General features: G+C 41.9%; 1 pseudogene; it reads right to left on the bottom strand.

Annotated features, from left to right (window-relative positions):
- The window catches only part of LOC125462656 (polymeric immunoglobulin receptor-like), a 50,451-nt pseudogene extending 26,905 nt beyond the window's left edge, over positions 1-23,546 (bottom strand).
- Between the last annotated feature and the right edge of the window lie 599 nt (positions 23,547-24,145).

Below are 24,145 nucleotides of genomic sequence, written 5' to 3'. Positions count from 1 at the left end.
AGACTGGAACCTGACTCTTGCTCTTCAGGGGACTTGCTCAGGTCCGTGAAGTTATAATTAATGTAGGGCCTTGGGTAGCGTTTGAACAGAGGGACCTGGGACAGAGGTACGGAATTGTTTGATGTTTGTGTCACATAGAGACAGGGTCATTAAAAATGCATTTGGCATCTTTGTCTTCATTGCTCAGTTCTTTGAGTACAGGATGGGGAAGTCATGTTGAGGTTGTACAGGACATTGGTGAGGTCTTTTCTGGAATTCTGTGTCCAGCTCTGATTGCCCAGTTATAGGAAGGATATTGCCAAGCTGGAGAGGGTTCAGAAGAGATTTACCAGGGTGTTGCCGGATTAGGAAGGTTTGAGTTGTGAGGAAAGGCTGGAGAGGCTGGGACATTTTTCCCTGAAGTGTAGCAGATTGAGGGGCGACCTGATTGAAGTTCATAAAATGATGAGGCTCAGACAAATTCATGGTAGTTGTCTGTTCCCTAGGGTGAGGAATTTCAAGACTGGGGGCACATTTTTAAGGTGAGCGGGGAGAGAGTTAAAAAACACAGGTGAGGCAAATTTTTTACACAGAGCGTGGTTTGCACCTGAAGTGAACATCCTGAGGAAGTGGTGGATGTGGGTACAATTACAATGTTTAAAAGGCATTTGGTTAGACACATTGACAGGAATGATCTGGAGGGATATGGGCCAGGCGCAGGTGGGACTAGTTTGGGATTATGTTCAGGATGGACTGGTTCGACCGAAGTGTCTGTTTCTGTGCTGTATGGCGCTATGACTCTATGGTGCCCCCTGCTGCTAAAGGGACAAAAATCACCCTCCATCCTCTTAACTCTGGACTCAGTGTTAAATGGGGAACGGAGGTATAAACCCTCATAACTTTTTACCTGGAGGAGGGCAAGGAGAACAAGAACAACAGCACTCCAGTTAATCGAATCTGATATTTTTAGATCACTCGTCTTAGCCTTAAATTTCCAATTCTTTTAACAAAGCTTTGGGATACCTGCCCTCCCATTGCAAAACCCCTTCACTGCTGCAGGGCATCAGGATAGTGAAGTTGTTATGATCTCTCACAGATAAAACAAAGAACAAAGAAAATTACAGCACAGGAACAGGCCCTTCGGCCCTTGAAGCCTGTGCCGAACCAGACCCTCTGTCTAAACCTGTCTCATATTTTCCAAGGATCTGTATCCCTCAGTTCCCTGCCCATTCGTGCATCTGTCTAGATACATTTTAAATGACGCTTTTGTGCCCGCCACTACCACTTCCAATGGCAACGCATTCTGGGCACCCAGTACCCTCTGTATAAAGAACTTTCCACGCATATCTCCCTTAAACTTATCCCCTCTCACCTTAAAATCGTGACCCCCTAGTAATTGAGTCCCCCACTCTGGGAAAAACATCTTACTATCCACCTGTGGAGCTGGATGAATATGACAGGCCAAGCAGCATCAGAGGAGCAGGAAAGTTGACGTTTCGGGCCGCATCCCTTCTCCACAGTTTATTATCTCTGACTCCAGCATCTGCAGTTCTTGCTATGTCAGTAACGGTGGATGGTTGCTTTTCAGACTGTAGGCCTGTGAACAGTGGAATTCCATCGGGATCAGTTCTAGGTCCTCTTTTGTTTGTCACTTGTGCAAATGATTTGGATGAGAATATGGAAGGCATGATTAGTAAATTTATAGATGATGCCAAAATTGTTGGCTCAGAATGGGAGTCAATGGCTCTATGGTATTATTGCTGGACATTTTTAAAATTCATTGATGGGATGAGGATGTTATTCCCTAGGCAGTATTTATGGTCCGTACCTCATTGCCCAGAGGGCAGTTCAGAGACAACCAGAATGCTCTGAGTCTGGAGTCACATGTAGGCCAGTCAGGTAAGGATGGCAGTTTCCATCCCTGAAGGAGATTTGTAAACCAGGTGCGTTTTTCCTGACAATCAACAATGGATTCATGGTTATTATTAGATTCTTAATTCCAGATATTTTATTGAATTTGAATTTCACCATCTTCCCTGCCAGGATTTTGAACCCGGATCCCCTGAACGTTATTCAGTCTCAGGACTAACAGTCTAGTGATAATACCACTCGGTCATTGCCTCCCACCCTGTGCTATTGCTAATCTAGAGACCAAGGTAATGTTCAATGGCACCCGGGATCAAATCCTTCCATGGCAGATGGTAGAATTTGAATTCAGTAAGTGTCTAGAATTAAGCCTCTAATGATGCCCACAAACCCATTATCAATTTTCAGAAATCTTCATCTGGTTTGCAAATGTCTTTTAGGGAAGGAAGCTGCTGTCCATACCTGGTCTGGTCTACATGTGACTCCAGATCCAAAGCATTGTCATTGACTCTGAGCAAACCTGTGGGCAATGGGGGACGGGCAATAACTGCTGGCCCAGCCCCTGGCACCCACATGCCATGAATGAATTAATAAAAAGACAGTGAAGAAGGTTTTCTGAGAATGCAAAGGAATCTTGATAAATTGTGCCACTGGGCTGAAAAATGGCAGATGGAGTTCAATCTGAATAAATGCAAGGCATTGCATCTTGGTGCAACAAAAAGTGTGGGCCTTACACAATTAATGGTAAGTCCTTGGGTACAATTGTAGAACAGGAGGGACCTACAGGTGCAGGTACGTAATTCTTTGAAGTTTGCGTCACATATAGACAGGGTGGTTAGAAAGGCGTTTGGCATGCTTGCCTTCATTACTCAGTCCTTTGAGCACAGGAGTTGGGAGGGGAGGTCATGTTGAGGTTGTACAGGACATTGGTGAGGACTCTTCTGGAGGTTGTGTCCAGCTCTGCTCGCCTATTATAATTAGGATATTATCAAGCTGGAGAGGGTTCAGAAGAGATTTACCAGTTTGCTGCTGGGTGTGGAAGGTTTGCGTTATAAAGACTGGACTGGAGGAGTTTGAGGAGATTGAGGAAGTTCATAAACTAACAAGAGGTATCGATAGAGTTAATGCATCTTTGCCTGCAGAGTATGAGATAGACCACATTGGTTAAGTTACAGGAGTATCTGCCATGCTTGTGGTAGGTGTTCAAGGCATGGTGTATCAGCAAAACCATGCAGAAGCTACGGTGATGGATTAACGGACACCGGACAACAATCGCCGACAGAGATGAACTCTCCCAGTGGATAACACTTCAGCGGTCAAGGCATTCATCCTCAGAACTTTTTTTTATTCACTTGTGGGATGTGGGTATCACTGCATTATTGTCGGTCCCTAGTTGCCATTGAGAAGGTGATAGTGAGTTGCCTTCTTGAACTGCTCCAGTCCTCCTGCTGTGTGTTGACTCACAATGCTATCTGGGAGGGAATTCAAGAATTTTGACCCAGTGACAGTGAAGGAACGGCAATATATTTCCAAGTCAGGAGTGACTTGGAGGGGAACTTGGAAGTGGTGCGTTCCCATATGTCTGATGCCCTTGCCCTTCTAGATAGAAGTGGTCGTGGGTTTGGTGGGTTTGAGGATTTTCAGGTAAACATCCTCCAAGGCAAACTTTGGGATACACAACAAGGCAGAGTCACCAAGCAGAGGTTGATCACCAAGTTCGGTACCTATGAGGACAGACTCAACCGAGATCTTGGGTTCATGTCACACTACAGGTAACACCAACCCACTACACACAAGCACACACACACACACACATGCACACACACACACACACACACACACACACACACACACACACACACACACACACTCTGCGGTGAATTTCTATTTGCAGATACATGATATTTTGTTCAAAAACACACAATTTATACACAATCAATCAGTCATTGAGGCATTTTATAAATTCCTACTTTTGAAAGAAAACTAGCCTGTCTCCAAACCAAAACACAAATACATTCTAAACAAGGCCTCACACTTAGCGTGCATTGTCTGACCGAAAATGTCACCTCTTTACACTGATAAAACTTACCGATCTTTCAGGGCAGTGAATGAAATAAATTCAGTGATGTACAAATACTTAGTAATCAATTAAAAACTTCTAAATGATTAAAAATTTAACAGCATCTTAGTTTTGTTTAATATATTCTCATCAGTTGTGCGAACCTTTGATCTTTTACTGAAAAATTGTGTTCTGTGTGCTTTTTTCTCACTTCATCTGATGAACGGACAACACACTGAAAGCTTGTGTTTTTGAATAAACCTGTCGGACTATAGCTTGGTGTCATGTGACTGCAGACAAGGCAATAGAACTACGTGGGTTGCACAGAGGGAACTTTGAATGAAGTTCAAGGATAGTTGGATACAGCTACACTGTGTGAATTAAGGCCATAAGTGATTGGGAGTCACTGTGATGGACTCACAAGGCTGAGATCTTCGTGGATAGTAGAGACAGAGATATCACCACATCACAGATAAAGAGTGCACTGGCCTCACTCCTAAAATGTGGTCTGACCTGAGATGCCAACTCTGTTACCTGATAAAACCTTTAGTTATCTCGGGACAGTGACTTGAAAGAAATTCTGGGATTTGCATATTAATCCTTTCTAACTGATTGATGATTTAGCAGCCATTTTACATTTATTCAACACATTTATACCAGTTCTATGGCCTTTTGATCTTATGCTTCTAAATTCTGTGTCTGATATTACGTCTCTCAGTGACACCTGAAGAAGGAGCAAGCCTCCAGAAGCTCGTGTCTTCAAATAAATCTGTCGACTGTAACCTTGCGTCATGTGATTTTTTCTTTCCTGGTTCAACCCAGTCCAACATGGGCACCTCCACATCATTCAATACACTAGACATTTTAGAATTATAGCAGCGATGTTTTAAAAAAGCATTGTCAAAATGTATGCTGGCAATTGTTTTTTTTGAAATGGATGCCTCTAACATTTGCTCACGAAACATCATTCATGTGAGGAAGTAAACATGCTCCTGTCCATCTCTGCTGTGTGTGAATTTATGTGATATGTTCGAGTAACAGGATGATTCCATGTGAAAGGAGAGCAGAGACAGTGGAGGAACGGGTGATGAGGGGATATGGACTGAGGCTTGTATGTGTCTGTTAAAACCAAAAACATGAGAGCCGTAAGCACTGTTTCCACTTATTAGCCTTTTGAGTTTAGCAAAATCTGCACTTTCCCTGTAAATTTATTGGTATTGCAACTGCATGTATAGGAAGAGCACCCTCTGCAGTTACAGCATCACCAACATAGCCTTTCAGATTATATCTCCCCATGCTAGAATTCCAATCAGTTTCTCTACAATCTATATGCATCCGTGTGATTCCCTAAAGAGTTAGAAATAGCTCAATCAGTCCAGCTGTCATCTTTGCAAACTCAAGGGAACACAAGCCAAGTTGATGCAATCTGTCCTCCTGATTGAACTCTTTAATCACAGGTACATTAGTTTGTGGCTGGTTGGCTTGCCGACCTGGTTCATTGTTGTTCCGGAGACGTTCCATTACCCTGCTGGGTAACATCACCAGTACAGTTTCCAATGACGCGCTGTTGTGTTTTCCCGCCTGGCATTTAAAGTCTGGAGCCTGTTGAGCTGGATGAGCTCACTTCTGGTTTTCCTTCGCAATGGAGTGTATATGAGGTTGAGTTCTATGTGTTTGTTGATGGCTTTCTTCATGGAGTACCAGGCTTCTAGAAACTCATGTGCTTCTCTCTGCTTTGCATGTCCCAGGATCTTGGTATTGTCCCAATCAAATTGGTGGCTCTCCTCATCCATGTGGATAGAGATGATTGAGTATTGGTTCTGTCTGTTTGTAGCCAATTGGTGTTCATGTATCCTTATTGTTAATTTCCATCCTGTTTATCCAAAGCAGTGTTTGTCACAGTCTCTGCAGGGAATCTTATATATGACATTGGTCTGGTCCATAGTGGGTAGTAGGTCTTTGGTTAGGGTGAGCAGTAGTCGTAGGGTTAATGTGGGTTTGTGGGCCACTCTGATGACCAGCGGCCGTAGGAGTCTTGTGGTTAATCCCAATGTGTTCCTGATACAGGGTAGTGTGATGAGTGTGTCTGGGCGTGTAGTATCTTGTTGATGTTGTTCATGTCGGCGTCTTCTGACCCAGTTTTTGGGATATCCATTATCCCTGAAAACCTGGAAGAGGTATTCTTCTTCTTCTTGGTGTAGTTCCATGTTGCTGCAGTGTGTTGTTGCCTGTTTAAATAGTGCTTGCACACATCTTCGTTTGTGTGTGCTGGGATGGTTACTGTTGAAGCTCAGTACCTGGTAAGTGAGTGTGGCCTTCCATGTAATTTTGTTTGGAGTTTCCCATTGGTGCTGTGCTCTACCATGACGTCCAGGAATGGGAGCTGTTTGCTCTTCTCCTCCTCTCTGTGAATTTGATTCCGGTGAGATTGTTGTTTATTAGCTGGTGTGTCTTCTCTAGTTTGGCCGGTTTAATGATGACAAAGGTGTCATCCACACAGTGTATCCATAGTTTTGGTTGGATTAGCGGAAGGGCCGTACTTTTCAGTCTTTGCATCACCACCTCAACTATTAGTCCGGAGATAGGTGAGCCCACGGGAGTCCCATTGATCTGTTCATATACTTGGCTGTTGAAAGTGAAGGGGGTGATGAGGCATAGGTCCAGTAGCTTCAACATGTTGTCAGTGGAGATGGTTTCACCTACAACAACTGCTCACCCGAACCAAAGACCCACTATGGACAGGACCAATGTCATATATAAGATTCCCCGCAGAGACTGTGGCAAACACTGCTTTGGATAAACAGGATGGAAATTAACAACAAGGACACATGAACACCAATTGGCTACAAAAAGACAGAACCAATACTCAATCATCTCTATCCACATGGATGAGGAGAGCCACCAGTTCGACTGGGACAACACGAATATCGTGGGACAAGGTAAGCAGAGACAGGCACGGGAATTCCTCGAAGCCTGGTTCTCCGCGAAGAAAGCCATCAACAAACACATGTACACTCCACTGCGAAGGAAAACCCCAAGTGAGGTAATCCAGCCCAATGGACTCCAGAGTTTTAATAACAGGCAGGAAAACACAACAGCACTTCATCGGAGGCTGCACTGATGATGTTACCCAGCAGGGTAATGAAACGTCTGTGGAACAACAATGAACCAGCTCGGCGAGCCAACCAACCTCAACACCCACAACCCGAGCTACAAATCTACATGAATTTACATTGCACCCTCACAATGCCAGTGTTTCTCTTCCGGGTTTTAGTGACAAAGCTAAATGCAGAATTACACAGTGGATCACACCACGATTCTATAGAACTCAAACATCGCTTTCTGACTTTTTAAATTCCAATTCCTTTAAAGGCCAACATTAGCTGATCCTCAAATTGTTTTCTGCATTTATACACTCCTTTTTGTGAAGTTTGGTGTACAGCATACTTATTACGCCTGTGCACATATTCTATTCTCTCAACGTTAAGAAATCATTTTGAACTAAAAACAAAGAAACTGTGTATGCTGAAAATCTGAAGCATAAACAGAAATTACTGAAGAAACTCTACAGGTTTGGCAGCATCAGTGCAGAGAGAAGCTGAGTTAGCATTTCGAGTCAAATAACAATCCTGAAGAAGAAGCTTGTGCTCCTGAGATGCTGCTGGGCCTGCTGTGTTCATCCAGCCTCACATTTTATTATCTAAGAACCTGAAGAGTTGACTCTGCTTTCTCTTCACAGATCCTGCTCGACCTGCTGAGTTTCTTTGGCAGTTTCTGTTTTTGTTAAATAAATTATTCTGACTTGTCTTTATCAAATCCAAAGAGGATGAACTCTCACTTCCTCACATTGAGCTCCATCTGGATAAATTTGCCCTTTCTCTCAGTTTTGAGATGTTCTGCTCCCATCCCAAGGAAAATTCTAGACTTGGAGCATTATCCTTGCTGCGGTGAGATTGGTATTTCTATGTCACATGGAGTTTTTTTTTACCTGGGACTGAGGCTGTTTGGCCTGATAGTCTATCACACCTCAGACTTGAAAAGAGTTAGTTCTCTGCGGTGAAACTGATTGTCATATGTTTGTCCCAGTACCAACAGCTGTCACGACATTATATTGAAGGAAGGGCAGAGGAATTTGTCTTGATCTAAGTCACTTATTTGTTCACTTCTTTGCTGATTTTTTTTCTCTGCATGTATCACTTGTCACCTTTAGAACATAGAACATAGAACAGTACAGCACAGAACAGGCCCTTCAGCCCACAATGTTGTGCCGACCATTGATCCTCATGGATGCACCCTCAAATTTCTGTGACCATATGCATGTCCAGCAGTCTCTTAAATGACCCCAATGACCTTGCTTCCACAACTGCTGCTGGCAACGCATTCCATGCTCTCACAACTCTCTGCGTAAAGAACCTGCCTCTGACATCCCCTCTATACTTTCCACCAACCAGCTTAAAACTATGACCCCTCGTGCTAGCCATTTCTGCCCTGGGAAATAGTCTCTGGCTATCGACTCTATCTATGCCTCTCATTATCTTGTATACCTCAATTAGGTCCCCTCTCCTCCTCCTTTTCTCCAATGAAAAGAGACCGAGCTCAGTCAACCTCTCTTCATAAGATAAGCCCTCCAGTCCAGGCAGCATCCTGGTAAACCTCCTCTGAACCCTCTCCAAAGCATCCACATCTTTCCTATAATAGGGCGCCCAGAACTGGACGCAGTATTCCAAGTGCGGTCTAACCAAAGTTTTATAGAGCTGCAACAAGATCTCACGACTCTTAAACTCAATCCCCCTGTTAATGAAAGCCAAAACACCATATGCTTTCTTAACAACCCTGTCCACTTGGGTGGCCATTTTAAGGGATCTATGTATCTGCACACCAAGATCCCTCTGTTCCTCCACGCTGCCAAGAATCCTATCCTTAATCCTGTACTCAGCTTTCAAATTCGACCTTCCAAAATGCATCACCTCGCATTTATCCAGGTTGAACTCCATCTGCCACCTCTCAGCCCATCTCTGCATCCTGTCAATGTCCCGCTGCAGCCTACAACAGCCCTCTACACTGTCAACGACACCTCCGACCTTTGTGTCGTCTGCAAACTTGCTGACCCATCCTTCAATTCCCTCGTCCAAGTCATTAATAAAAATTACAAACAGTAGAGGCCCAAGGACAGAGCCCTGTGGAACCCCACTCACCACTGACTTCCAGGCAGAATATTTTCCTTCTACTACCACACGCTGTCTTCTGTTGGCCAGCCAATTCTGTATCCAAGCAGCTAAGTTCCCCTGTATCCCATTCCTCCTGACCTTCTGAATGAGCCTTCCATGGGGAACCTTATCAAATGCCTTACTGAAGTCCATATACACCACATCCACAGCTCGACCCTCATCAACCTTACTAGTCACATCCTCAAAAAACTCGATAAGGTTTGTAAGGCATGACCTACCCCTCACAAAGCCGTGTTGACTGTATTTGATCAAGCCATGCTCTTCCAGATGGTCATAAATCTTATCCCTCAGAATCCTTTCTAACACCTTGCAGACGACAGACGTGAGACTTACCGGTCTATAATTGCCGGGGATTTCCCTATTTCCTTTCTTGAAGAGAGGAATTACATTTGCCTCTCTCCAGTCCTCAGGTACGACTCCAGTGGAGAGCGAGGATGCAAAGATCTTCGCAAGTGGCGAAGCAATTGCATTTCTCGCTTCCCAAAGCAGCCGAGGACAAATCTGATCCGGGCCTGGCGACTTGTCAATCTTAATGTTTGACAAAATTTTCAGTACATCAGCTTCCTCTATCTCTATCCATTCCAGCATGCACACCTGCTCTTCAAAGGTTTCATTCACTACACAGTTCGATTCTTTCGTAAAGACAGAAGCAAAAAACTCATTTAGGGCTTCCCCTACCTCCTCAGGCTCCACACACAAGTTCCCTATGCTATCCCTGATCGGCCCTACTCTTTCTTTGACCATTCTCTTATTCCTCACGTAAGTGTAAAATGCCTTTGTGTTTTCCCGGATTCCTTCTGCCAAGCCTTTCTCGTGCCCCCTCCTGGCTCTCCTCAGACCATTTTTGAGCTCCTTCCTTGCCTGCATGTAATCCTCTCTAGCTGAACTTGACCCTAGCTTCCTCCACCTTATGTAAGCTACCTTCTTCCTTTTCACTAGAAGCTCCACCGCTCTCTCTTTGTTGAAAAATTGATGCTAATATTTGAAAGATAACTTTTTTAAGTTTGGCTGGGATGTCGTAAAGACAAAGTCATTAAGTTATAAAAACATCCACCAAACACACTGTGAAACTTTCATACATCAGAGATTAGACTAGACTGATGTAACACTGATCCCTTCTGGGTGGATGAAGCAACAAAGTTTAAAAATTATAATTCCATCCAGAATGAGGATCAACTTGATTTTCCTGCTTGACAACAGTAACACGCTTACAGTGTTGGCTGTAACACATTTTGTTTCATCCTGGGGCCATGAAAGGATTTCTATCAATGAATGTTCTGATTCACATTATCTGTGATCAGTATTGTTAAAAGCAGTGGAGGAATGTGTCAAAGTGCATTACCTGTACCTTAGATTGTCTTGTATACACCGTGACTGAAACAGCCCAAATCACCAGGACAGCAATTTTAGCATATTTTAACAAGAAAAGCATCAGAAAGAAGGGACCTTATCTGAAGGATTAAGCGCAGATTATGCACAAAAGACAATGGTGTGATTATCAAATAAAGATACAGTAATAAAAATCAAAAGAACTGTAGATGCTGTAAATCAGGAACAAAAACAGAAGTTGCTGGAAAAGCTCAGCAGGTCTTGCAACATCTGTCAAGAAAGAAACCATTGTTAACATTAACTGATTTTTTTTCTTCACAGATGCTGCCAGGCCTGTTGAGCTTTTCCAGTAAAATAAAGCAATGTTCACTGACATGTCCACAATTAATTGTAACATTGGGCATAATTTTATATGTTAAGAACATTACAAACTGGTCACCTAAGGGAAGCAATGCTCTTGGGGTCAGGTAGCAATTGTGAGATGCCCCTCAGGACTTAAGAATACTCAAACTATCATAGAACGTAGAACATAGAACATAGAACAGTTCAGCACAATACAGGCCCTTCACCCCAATCTGCTCTGGCGCACCAGCTGGCAACTAATTGGCAACCAGCTCGAAGCAGAGAGCACTCCCCAACTCTCAGTTTGGAATCTCTCTGTAATATAAAGATAAATGAGATGGACAAAATGAAAAAGAATGCAACTTTTCTTTCAGAGCCATTCCCAGAACAGGCAAGGTTAATGAAAGATGGCAATGCGGGAGTGTGACAATGACCATTCCATGTGATAGGGTTAAAGTGAAGTAATTAAGGTGAAGACTAAAACCAGCAGTATGTGAGGATCAACAAATTGGAAATATTTATCATGGTATCATACAGTACAGAAGAGGGCCTTTGGCCCATTGATTCTGTATTGCCAAAAACACATTGCTATCTACACTAATCCCAATTTCGCACACCATAAGCCCATAGTTCTGTCTGCTATGACACTTCAAATGCTCATCCAAATGCTTTTATGTCCCACTCTTACCTCACCACCCTCACAGCAGTTATACCACTGGCAATGAGCTCATAAAATAACATGGTGCAAATTCAGCCATCTTAACCATTCTGATAAATTAGACACTGGGGTAGGAAGCTAGCTTTTGCAAACAGTTGTGACAAGATACTTAATCATTTATTCTCACTTGATAGCAATACCGATGGAAACATTGGCAATTGTACCTTTCACTGGCATTCACAGGCCTTGAAAATATGGTTGAATCTGTAGTTGAAATAGTTGGTGCAATCGTTGTATTTGTCAGTGTTGTTCTTGAATTTGTTGGTGATGTTCTTGAAGTTTTTGATGATGTTGTTGAAGTTGCTGGTGACATTGTCGGAGAAGCTTCACAGTTAAATTCAATTCCTATGGAGAAATGGGGAAAATGTTCAATTTATTCTGATTCTCAGTTGCAGTCAACCAAGAGGCCTCTCTTCGCAAATGGGCCCCAAGGACTTTTTTGGCAGACTGGGGAGGGGATTAATGGTTTAATCTTTATGTCATTTCCATTGTCATGTGATATATAATGTTGAATATTGATCTTTTGATTTCCTTTGGTCATGGGTTCATACCCGAGGGTTTCGTGGACTGATTCTTTCTATAAATGGGTCAAAATGCTGATTTAACTATGGCTACAATGCAACTATACAAAAGTCACAGCTTTGAGAACAGTCTTTAAACAATCCTGCACTGTACATACAGAGGGGCATAAAACTCTTTCTTACTTAGAGTGAAGCGCGCCTGCCTCTGTCAAAAGGGACTAGGAAAAAATAATTTCAAACAATCTACAAAGCCAAGAATGTCAATCAACTGTTCAGTCCAACAAGTAATGTTCACGAAAATGGCTGTAATGTTCTACTACCCACTCTTTAGAAACAACTCAGAGGCTGAACTGTACATCTTTAACGAACTACTATTCTTTGGTTTCACTTCATATTCTAAATCTCTATGTATGTGTGTTGCAGTATTAATATTCTGGTTTATTAACAAACAAACTCACTCTTTATTAACTCAAGGAAACCCGGTTAAATTGACTGCTTTTAGAACATAAGCTCATTTGGTCTGGGAGAGATGTATTCACAAGGGAGAAGATATATTATATCTGACTAATGCAGATATTCTTTGAAAAACACAACGACACTTGAAGAATCTAAAAATAATATTTACCACAGCTCCCAATTTGTGCCACAAAAGTGCAGTTCTTCTCTGGTTTGTAGATGACTGATACATTCACCATTTCACTGGAGTTTTCTCCCTGAGTATTTGATGCTGTGCAGTAAAATCAATGAAGTTACAGTTTAAATAATTGACATTTTAGATGCAGCTTATTGATCTCAAAAATCTTTGTATCTTCAGATGATATCTGTTCATGCCATTTGTACCGAATGGGAAGGGATCCCTGGGCAGACTCACAGGAGGTAGAATCTGAGTTCTCAAAACACGAGATATTTGATGGTGATAAAAACTGAATTATCAGAACAGACACAGGTTCATTGAGAAAGAAGCAAATGATGAGATACTGACTGAGGATCTAAATATCAAATATTCTGCTAATTTCATCATTTCTATCTTTTATCCAATTTTTTTTCATTTTGGAATCTCCACAGTTGCTATCCAAATATCATCTTAATGTTGCATGACTTCAGAGTTAACAGTCTTTAATTAAATCACCCTCTCATGGGATTACCTCACTCACAGACTGCAATCCTGTAGAAAACTTAGAATCTTTTCAAGTGATCACTTGAAGTGCCAGACCCCACAAGACTTACAGGTGAAGTGCTGGTACATGGGACCAGCATGGGCATGATGGGACAAAGGGCCACATTGCTTGCTGGAGTATTCTATGCCTCCAAAATGGATGTCAGTGGGTTTGGCTGGCTTCCACAAATCCTGAGAACTGCTGTGTTGCTCCCAAAACTTGTGATACTCTAAGCTACCATGACCATGATTGGTTTTGTGGAGCAGCATGTTGACGACCTGACGAGAGCACAGGTTATTTTGAATGTACTATAATGTTATGGGAAACAGCTAATTAATGACCTTGCTGTAAAAGAACCTTCAGGGATGAATGTTCAGAATATGACAGAATTGTACATTATGCCTGGAAATGAGGTATTTCAAACTGAAGGACGGTTGAATTGGGAAAGTTATGAATGAGACAGGCACACATTGGCAGAATTAAAAAGGCAGGATAGTATAAAGGCAACGGACAGTCATAAAGACCCATTTCATGGCTTACAGAAACAAAATATTCCGCTCAAAATAAACCAGATGAACTGTAGTTGAGAACAGAAAGTTAAATACTAATGAGATTAAAACAATAGGCTTATACCTAACAAAGAAAACATTAAATTGAAAGCTTCTGCAGGAGAAATTCATAGAATTGATAAATCCCCATCAGCTGATAGTCTATATTCTAAAGTGTTGCCAGATGTGTCAGTGGAGATAGATGATGCATTGCTAATTATATTCCCAAATATTGTAGAATGATTTCTTCAGACTGGAAGCTTGCAAATGTCACCTGTTTACTAATGGAAAGAGAAAGGGGAGAAATAGTTAAGGAAGAAAGAACTGTGGAAGCTGTAAATCAGGAACGAAAAATAAGTTGTTGGAAAAGCTCAGCAGGTCTAGCATCATCTGTGAAGGCAAAAAACAGAGGTGGCTATTCATGTCCAATAAACCTTCCTCAGAACTGATCTGTCAGCCTACATCAGTTGTAAGTTAAATGCCAGAATCTATCATAAAGAATGTGACAAATGGACACTTCAGATAAAAATGATTTGATGGTGTATAGTCTCCATGAATTTGTGAATGGAGAAATGAGTTTTATCAACTTGTTTGAGTTTTCAGGATGTTACTCACAAAATTGACAAATGGACATTCATGGATGGAGTACATTTGAATTTTGAAAAGGGTTTTGAGGAGGACCCCACAGGAGTTTGATTTGCAATGTTGAAGCACATAGTAGAAGACATAAAGTAATGGCATGGATTGATGATTGGTGAACGGACAGAAAACAGACTGTAGCAATAAATGAAGCATTCCCATGTTGGCAGGCCATGGCTAGTATGGTTAGGGAAGGATCAGTACTTGATCCCGAGTTTGTTTCAGTGTATAGCAATGATTTGGAGACAGGGACTAAACTTAACATTTCCAAATTTGCAGATACTACAAGAAAATGCGGATTATATGTTGTAAGATGCAAAACATCTTCATGAGAACTTGGACAGGCTTAATGATTAGGCAAGAATTTGGCTGATGGAATGTAATGTGAACAAATGTGAGGTTATCCACTTTGGTAGGAAGAACAGATGAGCAGAGTATTTTTTAAATGATGAGAAGTTGGAAAGTAAGGATGAATAATGAGACTTGGGTGCCTTTGTTAATAAGATACTGAAGGCTAACATGCAGGTGCAGCAAGTTATTTGGAAGGCTGCAGGAATGGTAGCTTTTATTACAAGAGGATTTGAGTATCAAAAATTCTTGCTTCACTTATTGTGTAGGATCTTGGTTAGACCGCACCTGGAGTACTTGTGCGGTTTCGATCAGCTTACCTCAGGAAAGATATTTTTGACATGGAAGGAGTGTATCATAGGCTCACTAGATTTTATGCCATATATTTAAAATAAATCTTGATAAATGTTTGATTATTATTTGTATCAAGAATCAAGAGGATAGTGTGCCTTACAGATACTGAAGTGTTTGATCAGCCATGGTTGTGTTATATAGCGGGACAGGCCCAATAGGTTGAATGGTCTCCCCCTCTACATATCTTCCTACCAACAAATATGAGCTCTGCTGCAACACCTTGGGGTATTAAAGGCTTCATGGTTCCTCCCAGATAAAACATACGTCAGATATTTCAGTCGAGATTAATAAAAAAAGACGTAAAATGTACCGTGCGATACTTTGAGGTTCACAGCACGTAATTCATCACCAGCTGTTCGATCAATACCACAGGCTGTACCATCCTGCATCTTCCATGTGAAGACCCTCCATGGTAACAACAAATACTCCTTGTGTCTTGTTATCTTTGATTGACGTTCTCCATCACTGCCCACCTGGATCAGTCATTCTCACCAAATATGAGCAGTGCGTGGTCCTGCTATGACACCAGTATTTCATGTTGTCCTTGTGCCTTGTGTTGTAGTTACAATCTATTGTGATTGATCTTCCCACAATTCCTGTTACCTTCTCCTTTGTCCACAGAGAAATTGAAGCTGACAAGTGAACTTTTCAGAAATTGAGCAAGAATTAAGCTGTTAATAGAAATAAATGCATTCTAATAAGTTTTACCGCTGCACACACAGGAAACTCTGCACTCTATTTGAAACAAGCATATGAACATATAAATTTGGAACTGTAATCTGCAATGACAAAGCAGAAGTAGAATATTCATCCCTTGAAGCTTGCTATGCCATTCAGAAGATCATGGCCGAGACACTTAAGTTTCAATCCGACGTTTTCGTTTACCCTGATAATCTTTGACACTTGTCTCACAAATATCTACCCACCTACACCTCCTCCTGTGACAGACAGTTCTCTGGAGAAAAAATTTTTCCATCTCGATATTAAAAAAAGTGATATCTAATTTTAAAATAGTGATCCCTCAGGGACAATGTCTTTCATCATTGAAGCACAATGTCCTCACTTTTATATTCAATTCCTCTTGTAATAAAGAATAGCATTGTATTAGCCTGCTTAATCATGTGTTGGTACCTGCGTTCTAACTCCATGTAACTCATGCAAAACAACTTGATCCCTCTTGGATTTTTGCATTGGTCAAAATTTAAATAATATTCAGCAGTTCTGGGATTTTGACTTATCAGCAGTGAAGGAATGGTAATATAGTTCCATGTCAGGATGGTATGTGATATTACCATCAGCTTTGAAGTACAAATTTCAAAATAGTTGCATGATATCAGAATCAGTTTTGTCTGATTCTTATTGGTACTTCTATGAAGAGTTTTCTTTCAAATAAAATGAAAGTAAGAATCCCTGTGAAACATTGACCAGTAGTGGTCAGCAAGCAAATGCCTCTAAGCTGTTCATTGCATTGTATTAGAAAATTGTTTATACTGTGCCGCTTAATGACAGATTTATCACCACTGAAGAAAATTAGCTTGCTTTCAGTTCACATTAAACACAAGGTTTAGAAAGAAGTATATTTTCTCTCTGAGACTGTATTTTTCTGAGCAGTTACTGAATACGTCGAGGTGACCATGGAAATGTAGATCCTCCACTTGGAACTTTTCATGTGCATCTCTTCATTCTGAGCATTCTGAAATATCCCTTGTAGTGTGTGTCACAGCTTCTTCTGATTTAGTTGCTAACCTTACATCCCAGTTCACTTCAGAAAGCTGAGCTATCATGTCCATACAGTTGCCCATATTGAAAGTTTAAAATAACAATCTTAGAACAAAACCTCAACGTTTCAAATGGGATATAAAATTCAGTCAGATTGTACTCACTGCTTGGCCTGCTGTGTTGATCCAGCTTCACACTTTCTTACCAAAGACTAACTATCTGGATGGTGCCAGAATGTGTCGCTGTAAGAGACTGTCTCAAAAATGCTGGACAAACCCCTCATTGAACAGATGGCAATTACTCTCAGTTATTGCCATCTATTTATCACAAGCACCCATTTATCCTTAAATACACCTTACATCAGAGTTACTCTTCAGGGATTTGTAAGTCATTCCCACAAGTGAATTCTTTACCCAAATTATTCCTCATCTCCATCCAAACGATCCTACATCTTCATTTCCCAAACGAAGGTTATCTCTATCTTTTGCACCAATAGTTAGACTATAGACTGTACATCTCCTTTGGTTTGAATTTAAACTTGAGATTTAGTGATGACAAGAGATTGGATAAACTAGGTTTGTTTGCTTGGTACAATGGTGATTGAGAAGGGACAGGAGTGAAATGTATCAAATTATGGAGGAGCAAACAAGGCAGAAAGGAAGAATGTTTTCCCCTTGATGGAGGGCCTCTTGACCAGAGATATTGAAGTAAGAACAGGAAGTCTGGAGGGAATTGAAGGAAAATTATTTCTAAACTAGTGCAGGATCCAAGGAATAAAGGACTTTTTTCTTTGGTCTGGACTTCCATGACTTTATTCTTCTCTGGCCATATCAATTTTCCCTGGGATTTAAAGGAATGATGGTGATCTCATTGAAATATATAAAGACCCCAGGGTTAGGGGGTTTGATTGGGCCCACGTTAGACATACATTTCCCTGTGGAACACAGAATCACAGTCTCAAAAATGGGAGTCAGGCATTTGGAAGAAGATGAGGAGAAACGCTGTCACTCGAAGGTTGGGAACCTTTCAAATTCTCGAACCAAGAGAACTGTAGACAATGAGCTTTAAATATATTCAGTGTACTGGCGAGTGAATCTTTTTTGATCAGAGAAATGGGTCTTGCTCAGGCAAGTGGTGTTGAGGGAGCCTTAATGTTGCTCAATGATGGAGCATTCTTGAAGAGGTCAAATAGCAAAGTCTTCAGCTATTTCTGAAGTTGGCCCATGAAAGTTATCCATCAAAAACTTCACTGCAGCTAAACTCATTAGAATAATTTGGAGTGGATGCAAAAGTGACAAATTTATTTCTTTGGGACGAAAGACTGGTATGAAAAGATTCCTTATTGATGGAGCGCTGTGCATAAAATGTGTGTCATTGAGGAGCAGTGACATTGTCTGAGCATCAATATTTCACCAGCTGCACTTTAAAGATCAGAAACATCTGCAAACTCAGGGAATGTTCTCTTACAGACATTGTTATCGCTGCAGCATTCAGTCTCCATTGGATAGCACTTTTCACAGATGAAATATTTTATTTGTGGTTCTTGTGAGAAACAAAATGAGGACCTATATTTTGACAGTCACCATAAATAGCACACATATTGTTAAATATTTCTGAGATGTAGTAGTATAGATAAAATAAGGACAAGACTTGACCCAAACATTTTCCTGACTGTTCTGTGCATGTATGTGTCCCTGAGTATTTAAACATCATGGCTGAATCGCAGGTATGCAAAGTGTAAACCAATATAGACTTTCCAAATAGCCAGCTCGGGCTGTCACTCACCGAGCACCAAACAAATGAATAGAACCAGCCTCTGCATTTTCTTTTCCTTGCAATGTTCAGATTGGCGCTTGTTATCACTCACCCATCTCTGAGTGATCTCAAGGAAGGAAGATTCCAATAAAAGTCGTGAGGAATTCCTGTGAGGTAGATGATAACAGCAAGTCAGTCCTTTGAAAATTCCTCTCTTCAAATCCCTGCTGAAGAGGGATAAGATCGGACCATTTCTTCACTGGTTGTGCCAGTGCTCCTTGTTAGCTGCAGATATTCTTACAACAGAAAGCGCAGCTCAACACCTGCCCGTTTGTTTTGTTGTGGAGAATTGCTGCCAGGAGGGTCTTCCAGGGTCTGCAGATGTGATTATTGAGATTGTGCGAGGTGTTAGTCACCCTGAGAGGTCTTATTTCCTGTCTGTTACTAAAAGCATAAGCTCCTAATTCTGCTGAAAAACATGTCATCATCAATAAACAAGCCAAGGCAGCCTGCGCTGATAGTGGAAATGCAGGACAAATGCGAGTGTGCACTCACTCAGGAATGTGCATGCACACAGTTCCAGATCCTCTGCTTGTTCCATCATGTGCAAAGTCCACACTATGCACGTACAGAGGACAGGTGTGACTTCGGAATGGGAATTGGACGGTGCTAGTGTGGGTGGGGTAGGGTGTGGGAGCAGAGAGAATGAACAGGTCTGCGCACCACTGGGCTGATTTAGCCCCATACCCGCAGGCCCAGTCCCATTCCCCCAAAACCCCAACGCAACCTGCTTTTTCTTTCTGCTGGTCATCTATCCCCACCCTGTCTCTAGAGCCTCAGGCAGCAGAGGGAACCATCTCTCTATACGGCTATCCGCAATACTGATAGTGTCATGGATGCTCCACGGTGTCCTCAGGCATCACTCCAGCTTCAAAACACAGACATCCAGCAGTTGCAGTGAGAGATACTTCCTCCACATGTATTGATCCTAGGAGATAACTCTCCTCCTGACACCCCAGAGCCTGTCCACATTATGGAAGGCCCATGTCAGGTGTATAATGGAATATTTCCCACTTCCCTGGATGGGTGCAGCTCCCGCAACAAAGAAGCAACTTGGTGTCATCCATTTCTCAGTTAAACGGCACCATTTCCACCATCTTCAACATTCAATCCTCAATGCATAGTGCCCCCAATATCTATCGTCTACCAGGTTACAAGATGTATTGCAGGAACTCACCAAGTGGTGGTGCATGTGACAGTACCTTCCAAACCTGTGACCTTTAGTACATTGAAATACGGGAAAGCAAATGCGTACAACAAATGGAAGAGACCCAACAACTCATCAACAACAGAAGGGAAAAAACAACAATCAACGTCCATTACTGGATGTTAGAGATGAGTATCTGACCAAATGGGAGTTCCCAACTTCAGTATACAAAGAAGCAACCCACACTGATCAAATCCTGAACTTCCGCAGCAACCACCCCAACATCCACAAACAAAGCTGCGTTAGGGCACTATTTAAATGGACCACGACGCACTGCAACACTCCGGCACTACACAGGAAAGGGGAAGAGCACCTAGTCAAAATCTTCGCATCTCCACAACTTCACCCGCAGATGCCTACTAAACAGATAACAACAGGAGGATACAGTATGCCACAACACGCTGGCCACATTGCCCTACATCAGGAACATACCAGAACTGAAAACAAGATTCCTAAGGCCAGTAGAAATCATGGTGGCCCACAAACCCATAGTCAATCTATAACATACACTCACAAGGATTAAAGATCCCATTCCCACAGCATGCAGAACCAATGTGGTTTACAAAATACCATGCAACGACTGCTACAAACATTACATCGGGAAGGAAACTAGCCATCAGAATACACAAACATCAGCTGACAGCAAAACGGCACAACAAATTCTCCTTAATATTGGTGCACTCAGACAATGAAGGTCATCAGTTTAACTGGGACAATGTAACCATAGTAGTCCAAGCCAAACATAGACATGCAAAGGAATTCCTAGAGGCATGGTTCTCAACTCATACTTCAATCAACAAAAACACAGATTTGGACCACATATACAAACCATGGATGTGAGTTTGCTCGCTGAGCTGAAGGTTAGTTTTCAGACGTTTCGTCACCATTCTAGGTAACATCATCAGTGAGCCTCCGACGAAGCGCTGGTGTTATGTCCCGCTTTCTATTTATCTGTTTAGGATAATATCCTATAATATCCTATGATATCCTAAACAGATAAATAGAAAGCAGGACATAACACCAGCGCTTCATCAGAGGCTGACTGATGATGTTACCTAGAATGGTGACAAAACGAAGAAAACTAACCTTCCCGCTCAGCGAGCAAACTCACATCCAGAACCTCAACCTGAGCTACAAATCTTCTCAAAACTCGATATACAAACCCATACAGATCAAAGCTGGAAATTATATTACTCGCCATAACAGACCAAACAGTATAAATTCCAAGCGGAGTAGAATAACATCGCTTCATTGGAGGCTTCACTGATGATGTCACCTAACATTGTAATGAAATGTCTGAACAAAAGCAAGCCAGCTCAGCGAGCGAGTCAACAACTTCAATAATAGATGTAATTTACTGATTCTTTGTGGAGACACACTTCAGAAAAAATGTTTAAATTGCTGCCACATTGTGTACTGATGTGGAATAGGAGAAGCTTGTTGATGACCAAGTAAATGCCATTAAATGTCATTAAATACCAAACCAGTGGTCTTTTTGGACGAATAGCTCTTTGTGTGGGTAACAATTCTTGACTAAAATGATAGAAAGGGTTTTAACCACAAGGTGAAGAGCTCCATTAGTTGCCCAACACTACTTCTTTTGTTAAAATGATCATGTCTAGGTCCTCACCTACCTTCGTCTCTTTGTCATGAATTACTGGCATGTGATTTGTGCCCTCCATTGTGAAAACAGACACAAAGTACCTGTTCAAAATCTCAGCTAATTCCTCATTTCCCACTGTTAAATCCCCCTTTTCATCCTGTAAAGGACCATTGTCTACCTTAGCTACTCTATTTTGTTTTGTTGAATGACAGAAACCGCTGCTATCTGTCTTTCTATTCTGAGCTGGTTTAATCTTGTAATTTATCTTACTATTCTTTAAGGCCTTTCTTTCTGGCTTTCTGTTGACGTTTAAAGTTTTCCCAGTCTTCCAGTTTCCCACTGATCTTTGCCATTTTGTATGCCTTGTCTTTCAATTTGATAAACCCCCTCGCTCCGTGGCTGATTGTACTTTTTCCTACAGTCCTTCCTTTTTGCTGGTATATACTTTTTCGGAGAACTTTGAAAGTCGTCCACTGTTCCTCAACTGTCCCCCCACCCCCCATGGAGACATTGCTTTGAGTCTACTTTAGCCAACTCCTCCCTCATTTTATCGTGTTCTCCTTTGTTTAAGCACAGGAGTGTGTAGTGCAATGCCTATGAGAACGTAAATGAGGAAGAGGATATAGAAGGCAGCTTTTGAAACTGCAGTAAGCCAGACGGTGAAAACTGACCCTGAACGAATTAATCTCCTGTTAGTTATGTTCAACAGAGGCTCAAAATTAATTTTCATTGAAGGAACAGAAAATTCTGAACTCAAGATTGTGAATGAATGAGGTGCTATGGGTAATGGTGATCCAAGCTTATGATTTATGCTGAATTAGAATTAGAATTTCGTTTCATTGTTACATGTACTTAAGTACAAAAGCACAGGAGTACAGTGAAAAATGTATAATGTCACCAAGCATGCAGTCATCTTAAGTACAAAGTACATGGTTGCAAATCTTAGGCACAAAAACAGGCCAGTTACAAAAATAGAGAAGTAAAGAAAAAGGTGATAAGTTGTTCATTACAATTCTTTGTAGAATATATGAGGGAAATAAAGAAATAAAGTTAAAAAGAAAGATGACAGTCCTTCTGTAGCCGGTAGTCACTCCACACTGGGGGCTTCCCGCGTGCGGCCTCCCCCCATCACCTCTCAATGTTGGGCCGTCCCCACAATGGGCTCACAATCCGTTGACGACCATCTGTGACAGGCTGGCTCTAACAGGCCCCAGTCTGTCCGCCATTGACTCCCTGCTCCAGCTTCCAGCCCACAGACCACTCTGCTCTACTCACGGTCCACTCTGCAGTGGCCGCCCGACCGCTGTCCGTCCAGCTCCGGTCCGCGCCCTCATCTGTTCCAATGCTCTGATGTCATCACCACCATTCTCTATGTAAGCAGGATAAATACAACTTTAACAATTTAACAACAGAACATCACGAAACGGAAAACAAATGAGCAATGGACCGAAAGGGCAAACCCTGAGCTGCATCTGGAATCTGCCAATTCCGCTGCTGCCTTCTCTTTCCATTCTCAGGTGAAACACAATTGGCCCATTCTCCAAAGATAGACAATGTCAACAAACAGTTTTTGACAGAAATTGATTTCTTTTGTAAAAATTACTTCTGCATTTCAATGTAGGATATTCATTAATATTTTGTTTTTTATTTGCAAATTGCCCTCCTGTTGTGAGTGCTGAATAATTACGGAGCCAGGATATGAATTCCTGGATGTGCAGGAGAAGGACACCCTCTGCTCTGTTTCCAAAAGACCCAAATAAACAAGTAATGTGGCCAATTTCAAGCAGAAAAGGGAACTCAACTGACAGAGAGACAAGTCTGGGAGACATGAGCTGTGATTGAGTAACTGGGAGCGAGTTTCAATTCCAAGGTGAGGGTCACTCTGGTGAACTGCCTGGCATGGGGCTTTGTACTTCCCAGGATGTGGTTGATGATGAGTGAGCCTGGTGAATCATGCTGGGTTTCATCGTTGAGAAGATCAAAGGGGCTGACACCCTGCACCAACTCTGCTAACCCCCACCCACAATGCTGAAGGCAATGCTCCCACCTTAATGCTTAATATGGAAGGAGAGTCACTGGAGTTGTTACCCAGAGACTGAACCAGTGAGGACCATCGCAATGCTCTGTCTGGGAAACAGAAACAGTACGTTGGGTAATCTCCTGTAGAACAGTTGGAAACTTTGGGGGTTATTCCCCCAATGTGGATGAAACCCCTCTGCCATGACGACACCAGTGTCTGGGTGTTAGAAATAGAGAACAGAGACCTGCCAGTCCCTGAATGACATTGGCACTGTAGAATCAGCTGGAAAAATATGATGAGATTGAAACATTACATCCTCAATATCAATGAAATGTAAGTCTGATTTTGAATGGATACTGAAGAGTTGGTGAGGATTTTATGAATGCAGGATTCCAATGGATCTCATTTGAGAGGTGACCATTTGTTGAGTGTAAATTTGTTGCTGCTTGAAAGGCAAGCCGGCCCGATTCACTGCCAGGCACAAATTCAGCTTCTTTTTGTTGGGTTTTGCTTCACTTTTCTTGTTGTGTAATCCAAAATGGACATTTGCAACAATTGGAAGGTTTTGCACCATGTGATGCTCTCCCATTGTACAACGACAAGTTGTGTGATATGCTGGACATGAAGGAAAGAGGAGCACTGCCTTTGAGCAGGCTGTAAGATGGGATGATGCTCAGGGCACCAAGCCTGTGT

This window comes from Stegostoma tigrinum, chromosome 21 (genome assembly GCF_030684315.1).
Source record: "Stegostoma tigrinum isolate sSteTig4 chromosome 21, sSteTig4.hap1, whole genome shotgun sequence".
NCBI classification, from domain to species: domain Eukaryota; kingdom Metazoa; phylum Chordata; class Chondrichthyes; order Orectolobiformes; family Stegostomatidae; genus Stegostoma; species Stegostoma tigrinum.
This window is presented reverse-complemented; position numbering and strand designations above follow the sequence as displayed.